Raw genomic sequence first — 8,665 nt, forward strand, 5'->3', positions numbered from 1 at the left:
TGAAAACACCTTAAATTTAGCCGGCTAATGAATTTTGGAGCCCTAGATCCATCAATATATTAAAGCCATGTACAAGATGAGGGGTAAACAACTTAGAGAAAATTAGCCTTCAAATAAAATCAAAATTAATACGGAGTACTAAATTTTATGATGATTAGATTGAAAAGTTAAAATATCCTAATCATATATGAGTTAACACTAAGTTAAGGACCTCAACTATTTAATTTTTTCCAGTTAAGAACCTAAACTATCTAAGTTTACGGTTAAGGACCTCACATCCAATTCCTTGTTGGCTGCCGTTAAATGTGAGATTTCATCAACCAATTAATTAAAACACAAAATCACATTGAAGACGGGAGATATCTATCACAAGCTTGTGACGAATACCGTTTCCTCTGACAAAATGACCATTAAAAGGTGAGCACATAGGAGGTGTCACACCTTATCCCCTCTCCCTTTTTGTGAGAGGTCACAAACTTGCGACGAGATTAACCCGTCACAAGCAAAACGCTTTGTAATTAAAAACTAGTATAGACTAATAGACGTATATATATAGTTTTACAATTTTAGAATGTATTTATCCACTACAACAATAATGGTCGCAATTTACAAGTTTTCTCAAATTTTTGTAAGGAATTATTACCAGGATGCTAAAAAAAATAGGGTACTGATTTTCGCAGTACACATTTTACTCATCGCAGTACATTGTTGACAATTATACCCCTTACACTTCCCCCTTCATTTTCTCTCTCTAGCTTCTCTATAACTATTCTCTCTAATTTTACCCAAATAATTAAGTACTGTATTCAAACACATACTACACTGAATTTTTTTCTGAAAAAACTCAATCAATTGGATTAACATTATTGTATTCATACTATGAAACTACATACTAAATTGAAAAAACTCAATCACTTTCTACATACTGAGGTAGTAGTAGTGTAGTACAAACGTACAATACATTGAAGAAAAAAGAGAAAAAAATCAAACAAGGTACTAGTGTACGCTTCTATTTAGCCTGCTACTCCGTATGTACTTAACCACCAACATGACCTCCAACGGCAGCCACCCATGCCGATTAACTGTATTTACTCGCCGGCCATCACTACTGTCGGCCACCTTCGCTGAATTAGTACGCCACCCCATGCACTTCTCCTACCCGCACCACCCGCCTCTCCCTTCTCACCAGCCAATCGAACAGAATCCGGCGACGTGACACACGGTGACACGGACGTCCTTCCCGCCGGCAGCGACATCCCATGTTGCCTGGTGACATCCGACTACACCAATTTCCCTATCATCCACATCAATTAACAAATAATTAATTAGAACATAAACCCTAATTTAAAAAATACAAAACTATAAAGAGTCAATTTGATTAGTAATAATTGATTAGTGAATTAAATACTTGTTCTATATTCAAATCATTATTCATAATTGAATAATTTGAAGGAGGATGAAGATAATTAAAGGATGAAATAATAGAGAGAAGGTAGAGAGAATTAGGTTTGATGTTTTTTTCAGTAAGGGTAGAAAAATGGAAAACTTGGTGCTAAAAGTACTGAGATGAGTAAAATCTGTACTGCGAAAATAAATTACGAAAAAATAATACTCCCTCCTATTCTACATAAACTTCCCTTTTTTTTTTTCATTTATTCACAATATTTTCTCTATTTCCTTATTTAGTAAAGTTTTATACTTATTTTAATCACCTTACTCTCCAACTTACCTCACAGCAATACTTATTTTAATCAACTTACCCCCACAACAATACTTATTTTAATCACCTCACCCACAATAATACCCCCAAAATACTTTCCCTCTCTCCAATTACCAAACCCCACTACAATACTTTACCTTATTTTATTCTCTCTCCTTAATTCTAGTACCCTCCATTTAATGAATTTTTTTCAAAAAAAGGGTTTAAAACAAAAAAAATTAACACAATAGGGTTTTGTTGAAAGTTATTACTCAAAATGAGTCCACGTCACACCCGAACCTATACTTGTCTTCAAGTCGCTTTCCCGCTAAGCGACTACGTGTTGGGTGACATGAAATTACAGTTGCTTTTAAGGGCCAGCTATTTTAGCCCAAGTCGCTTAGGGGCCCAGCGACCGAGGCCCAAGTCGCTTAGGGGCCCAACGACTATACTATTTTGCAAAAAAAAAAGAATAATAGAAAAATGATCCTAGCAGGAATCGAACCCATGGGCATTGACAATCATATTAATAATCCACTAACCACTGTACCAGGCAAAGACTTATGTCGTAACTAGCGCAGCAATTTAGTTATTCTCGTACTCGTAATCGCTGATCTTATTTTATACTACGTTTATGAGCTTTCAAGCGCTTTAAATAATCAAGTGATTACTCTTGTTGTGGTGGTTTGTAGGCGAATGTTCAAAGAGTTTGACGCGGGTTCGATTTTTCCATTATGCAATATTATTATTATTATTTTTTCCAAAAATACTATTAAGTCGCTCACCGGGTGAGCGTTTTCAACCCAAATCGTTGTCCGGCTAAGTGACTATAATCCGGAACCTAGCTCCACCAAAACCGAGCCCACGTGGACCCATTTTTGGTAATTACTTTCAAAGTCACCCCATTTCGTCAATTTGTTTGTTATTAAACCCCATTTTTGTAATGAATTAAAAGAATTAAAACACTGTGTCTCCCTAATCCCTATGGCTCAGTCATTCTCATATACTAAATTACTAATAACACAAATTAAATATGGGGAGTATACTTACGATTCATCTTCCACATGAGTTGGATGGACCACTAAATTAAATATAGTGTCAGCAGCTTGAATATAGCTTTTGTTTTATCATAAATATAAATGTCATTATCCTTGTAATAGCTTAAACTCGGATTTTCGATAATCTCTTCAATCAACGTCTTCATTCCCCAATAAGAAAGAACATCTTGAGTCCAATCCGCAACGTATGGCAAGACAACCATCATTTTTACCTTTCTCCCATGCCTTACTTTACTTAAGAATTTCTGCATATAATTCGTTTCATTACTCTCAACTGGACTATTCTCCTTGTTATGTTGAGGTCCTCGAGAGAGTGTTTCGACCAAGTATTGATGCACTAATGTTTCTTTAATTCTATCAAAAAAACGTTTTATATGGAACGAGGATTTCGCCTTCATAATTACTAAATCCTTGAGAGCCCATAGGAAATAACCTAATATGAAGGTAATTATGGTGACAGTTATTATATGAAAAGTTGTAGCGTATTTTTTCTTAATTTTTCCAATGTCTTGTTGTGGCAAGCCTAGGTAACTAGGCTCTTCCACGACCCATAGCCAAGCTACGAGTATCATGCTAAACCATAACATAGTATATCACATCTTCTCTCATAATGAACTCTGGGATGGTAAAGCGCAAGATGAATTTAATAGCTTTGCTTAGGAGAGGGCCGGAGAGAAGTGCTGCAATTAGTATGCACCATTGCCACATACGTAGGCCTTTTAGTGACGCTTCTTCAAGTGAATGGACCGTAAAACTAGCAATACATAGTTCTATGGCCAAACAACATATTGCTAGGTAGCTCCGAAATATGACCGGTTCTCTCTTTTTTCTGTCGATCCTTAGAAAATAAGAGCTAGAGTAAGTGTTTCGTTTCATAGCCATTTCGTTGTTGTCATTTGTAGTACCGTTATCATTGTTTCCATCATCCGGTGCTTCTTCATCAACCGATTCGTGTGAGACCATTGTATCCTTATTTTGCTTCCTCAACATATATAGCGCGTCTGATCAATTAACCAAAAGAAACAATACTCATTAATGCATCAAGTTGTGAAATGTAGGTGTACAGTTCACACTATAGTTTCCTTTGTCAAATTACTGCATTATACTTGAAAATTTGAAGCATTACCAAATTAATGAATTAATTGTTCAACAATACATTTTAAATAACTCATTTTGCATACTCTTCTCTTACAATGGTATTTATATAATTGTATTTGCAATATATTATTTTCAAATCATGTTTTATGTCCAAATGGCTAGTTCATCAATCACAGTAATTCTTGTGTGTGAGACTTTCCTATTATATCAAAAAACAATTCATTTGTAAGCAGTAGCACTAATTGAACAAACTTTCTTTTTTTTTTTTAAAAAAAAAATGCAATTCGTGGCATATCAAAGGCAATCCCGGGACTGAAATACTGAATGAGAGTTTGTAATGAATGGTGTATATCTTCTGATAGTTCTTCTGATCGTGGAGGTAGAAACCTACTAATCTCCAACCTATATCTTGAATGAAAGGGGAAAAACCGATATGTGGAGTTCTGTCCCATCTTTCTCTCGGAAAGTTCAGGAGCCTTTCCCGAATGCACCTGCCTCTAGAGTTCCTATGTGTGTGTTAGTTATGAAGTTTAGAAGACTTAAATAAGTGCTTAAAGAGCTTAATTGCGAGGAGATTCATATAAAAGAGGCTGGTTTTTGAAGCTCAGAATGGTATGCACTGTGATTGTAAATGGGCTATGAAAGGAGACTTGAACATCAAATGATCAATGCAAGATAGGAACTCTAGTACGAAAACAATGAACGGTAAAACTTACAGAACCAGCAGAGATAGAAGTCGTGGCGTGATAAGAATCACTGCTCTAAAGTTGAATTTGCCCCGCTCGATACACACGGCCTCTTGGCAACCAACCCCCAGGGTTACACGACTTCCGAGCCTAAGGTGTACGACAAAGACCCGGATTGAGGAGTAGTAACAAAACGTTGCCCAAAATCAGCTATGGAATTATAGTGTAGAGAGACAGATATAGAGAAGAGAGAATTGTGTGTTGTGTTCCGAAATGGTAGAAAAAGGGTGTATATATAGGAGGTGTAGGAAGGATCCAGAAACCATCATAAAGTGTCTCGTAAATAGATTTTACAAGACTGTAAAATCAGTTTTGTAAAACACAAAATCAGTACAGAAGATTGCACTTTCAGTCTACGGAAAACGCGACATTTCTCTAAAAGACTTGAGTAATCAGTTTCGGAAATTGTGCAAAAACATTATAGAGCATAAGTGATCGTATTTCCAAAAACGGCCTACGGCTCGCACCGCAGGTGCTCAGAGCCCAGAGCCCGGCCCGACGTGGCGTGGCGCGCGCGCGCGCGTGTGTGGCTGTACGTGCCCTTAACCACTACATATCTAGTAGTCCAATACAAAAGATCACTTATAAACTATAATACTCCAACATATTTTATCAATGTGGGATTCTTTTGAAGCAAAACTAAGCAATACTTCCAACAATCCCCCACATGATTCAAAACAAGAAGAAGAGAAATAGCTGATTAGGGCAACGGAACGTAAGTCTTAAGATGAAAATGTTCCTGAGGAATTGAATTGTCACCCTGTGCATACAATTACCTGCTACAGCCGTATCGAGTTGCTCTCGGCATTGGACTCTCCACGGTGGTTTGTAACGGATAACTGCGCACAAACCTGCATTCAAATCTGTGTTCGTCCTCGCGAAATGTCATAAAAGGTGCCCCTCACATGCCTGGGTTCTCGTGAACGCTCTAGAGTTCTTAAAGCCTAAAGACCTCATGGGGGGTAGGGCATTTCCCCCACATTCACATAGGTAAGTCCATCAGGCTTGACTGTCACAAACCATCCTTAAACAAGGACTATGGACTTATTAAGAGCTTAGCTCAACCTTCCTCACTTGACAGAAATAACACAATATAAAAGAATACTACATCACTTTTATTAAAATAGGAATGGTAGTAGTATTACAACATGAGATCCTCGTGACTTCGTTTGACCCATTGAACTTGGTAAACCCAAGTGAGGGAGCCCCGTCACGATTCACTCCTAATAGGCTTTAAACCCATTCCTCGTGCTGACTCCAGCACTAATTTTCTGCAGAGGCCTTTCGTGAGAGGATCCGCAATATTCCTCTCCGATTTTACATAATCCAGTGATATCACATTATTTCTGATCAGATTCCTCACTATAGCATGTCTCAAGCGTATATGCCTCCTCTTTCCGTTGTAAGCTTGATTGCCTGCCACACCAATGGCTGCTTGAGAATCGCAATGCATTGAAACTGATGGAGCCGGTCTCCCCCACAATGGAATGTCTGCTAACAGGTTCCTTAGCCACTCGGCTTCCTCACCTGCCAATTCTAAAGCAATAAACTCAGATTCCATTGTTGATTTTGCAATACAACTCTGTTTAGAAGATTTCCAAGAGATAGCACCACTAGCCAAAGTAAACACATATCCACTAGTAGAATGAATCTCATCATTATCAGACACCCAATTAGCATCACAATATCCTTCTAAAACACATGGTGATTTGGAATAGTGCAAACCCCAATCCATAGTTCCCCTAAGATATTTTAGAAGTCGATATAAAGCATTCCAGTGTGACTGATTTGGACTATGTGTATACCTGCTAAGACGACTTACCGTATAAGCAATGTCTGGTCTTGTATAATTCATTAAAAACATGACACTGCCAATTATCTTAGCATATTCTTCTTGGTTCACACTAACACTCTCATTCTTTTTTAGGTGTATACTAGGACCATATGGGGTTTTGACTGGTGCATAATCAAAACAGTCAAATCTTTTAAGAATTTTCTAACATAATGTGACTGATCCAGACCCAAACCCCATTTGGTCCTAGAAATTTTTATACCAAGAATAACATTGGCTTCACCTAGGTCTTTCATGTCAAAATGAGAGCTTAAGAAGGCTTTGGTGTCATTGATAACTTTCATATTAGTCCCAAAAATGAGCATGTCATCAACATACAGACACACAATGACACAACCATCTTTGTCACTTTTAGCATATACGCAGGCATCCGAATCATTTACATGAAAACCATAAGATGTAATAGTTTGATGAAATTTGTCATACCATTGCTTCGGAGCTTGATTTAGACCATGTAATGATCTAACCAGTTTACATACCTTGTCTTCTTGTCCTGAAATTACACAACCCTCTGGTTGCTTCATGTATATTTCTTCGTTCAAGTCTCCGTTCAAAAAAGCTGTCTTAACGTCCATTTGATGCACAAATAGATCATGTATAGAAGCTAGTGCAATTAAAGCCCTAATAGTAGCAACTTTAGTAACAGGAGAGTAAGTGTCAAAGAAATCCAAACCTTTGGTTTGTCGATTACCACATACAACCAATCTAGCTTTATATTTGTCGATAGATCCATCGGGATTGAGTTTCTTCTTGAACACCCATTTGTTGCTTAGAGGTTTACACCCTCTAGGCAGATCGGTGAGAATCCAAGTGTTATTACCTTTGATGGAATCTATCTCACTGTTGATAGCTTCCAGCCAGAAAGTAGAATCGATGGAGTTCATGGCCTCCTTGTAAGTTCTCGGATCATTTTCTAGAACATAGGCACGAATGTCCTCCTCATCAAGAATTTCTTTTTCTGCCAAACTTGTCTCAAAGTCTGGGCCAAAATCTTTTGCTATTCTAGCCCTCTTGCTTCTTCTAGGTTCAGTCACTGCATCTGCATTAGTTACTGCACTAGTAGAAGCATTATCAACACTATTGGAAACAAGTGGTAAACGAGGTTCAAGGTTAGTTTTCATCGGAAAAATATTCTCAAAAAATACAACATCTTTAGATTCTTTAATTGAACCAAAACCTGAACCATCCTTTAGAATAAACCTGTAGGCCGTGCTGTTAGAAGCATAACCAATGAATATACCGTCGATTGTTTTTGGTCCAATTTTGCTTCTTTGGCATGCAGGTATTCCAATTTTTCCCAAGCACCCCCACACTTTGAGGTAGTTAAGATTAGGCTTGTGGCCTTTCCAGAGCTCATAAGGAGTAGTTTCCAATTTTTTGTGTGGAACTCTGTTAAGTACAAAACACGCAGAAAGAATGGCCTCGCCCCACATGTTAGTAGGCATACCAGAACTAATAAGCATAGCATTCATCATGTCTTTCAAAGATCGATTTTTCCTTTCGGCTATTCCGTTTTGTTGAGGTGTGAATGGGGCGGTGATCTCATGGATAATGCCATTTTCTTCACAATATTTTTTAAGTGGATAACCCTCATATTCACCGCCCCTATCAGACCTAACACGTTTGATTTTAAGGTCTAATTGATTTTCCACTTCAGCTTTATAGATCATGAATTTTTGCTCGGCTTCATCTTTTGTACTTAACAAATATACTTTCGTATATCTAGAGAAATCATCTACAAAAGTAATATAATAACGCTTACCTCCTCGGCTCATTGTGTTTCTGAAATCCCCCAAGTACGAATGGATTAATTCAAGAAGAGTCGAGGCACGATGGACTTGTTTATTAAACGGTGTCCTGGAATGTTTAGCCTCTACACATATCTCACATTTGTCAAAAGCCGTATTACTAAAGCCATGTATAAGGTCAAGATGTTTCAATTTTTTAACATAATCAACATTTATATGACCTAATCTAGCATGCCATAAAGTAATAGACTCAGCAAGATAAACAGAAGTGGTGGAGTTTTTATTAATAGTCACCACATCGAGCACAAAAAGCCCGCCATTACAAAAACCTTTTCCAACAAAATTATTGTTTCTAGTAAGTACAAGTTTGTCGGATTCAAAAGTGAGTTTTATACCGGCCTTGTTTAGTAAAGACCCTGAAATAAGGTTCCTACGAATTTCTGGAACATGAAGAACATTATTAA

The sequence above is a fragment of the Silene latifolia genome, chromosome 11 (genome assembly GCF_048544455.1).
Source record: "Silene latifolia isolate original U9 population chromosome 11, ASM4854445v1, whole genome shotgun sequence".
NCBI lineage: Eukaryota > Viridiplantae > Streptophyta > Magnoliopsida > Caryophyllales > Caryophyllaceae > Silene > Silene latifolia.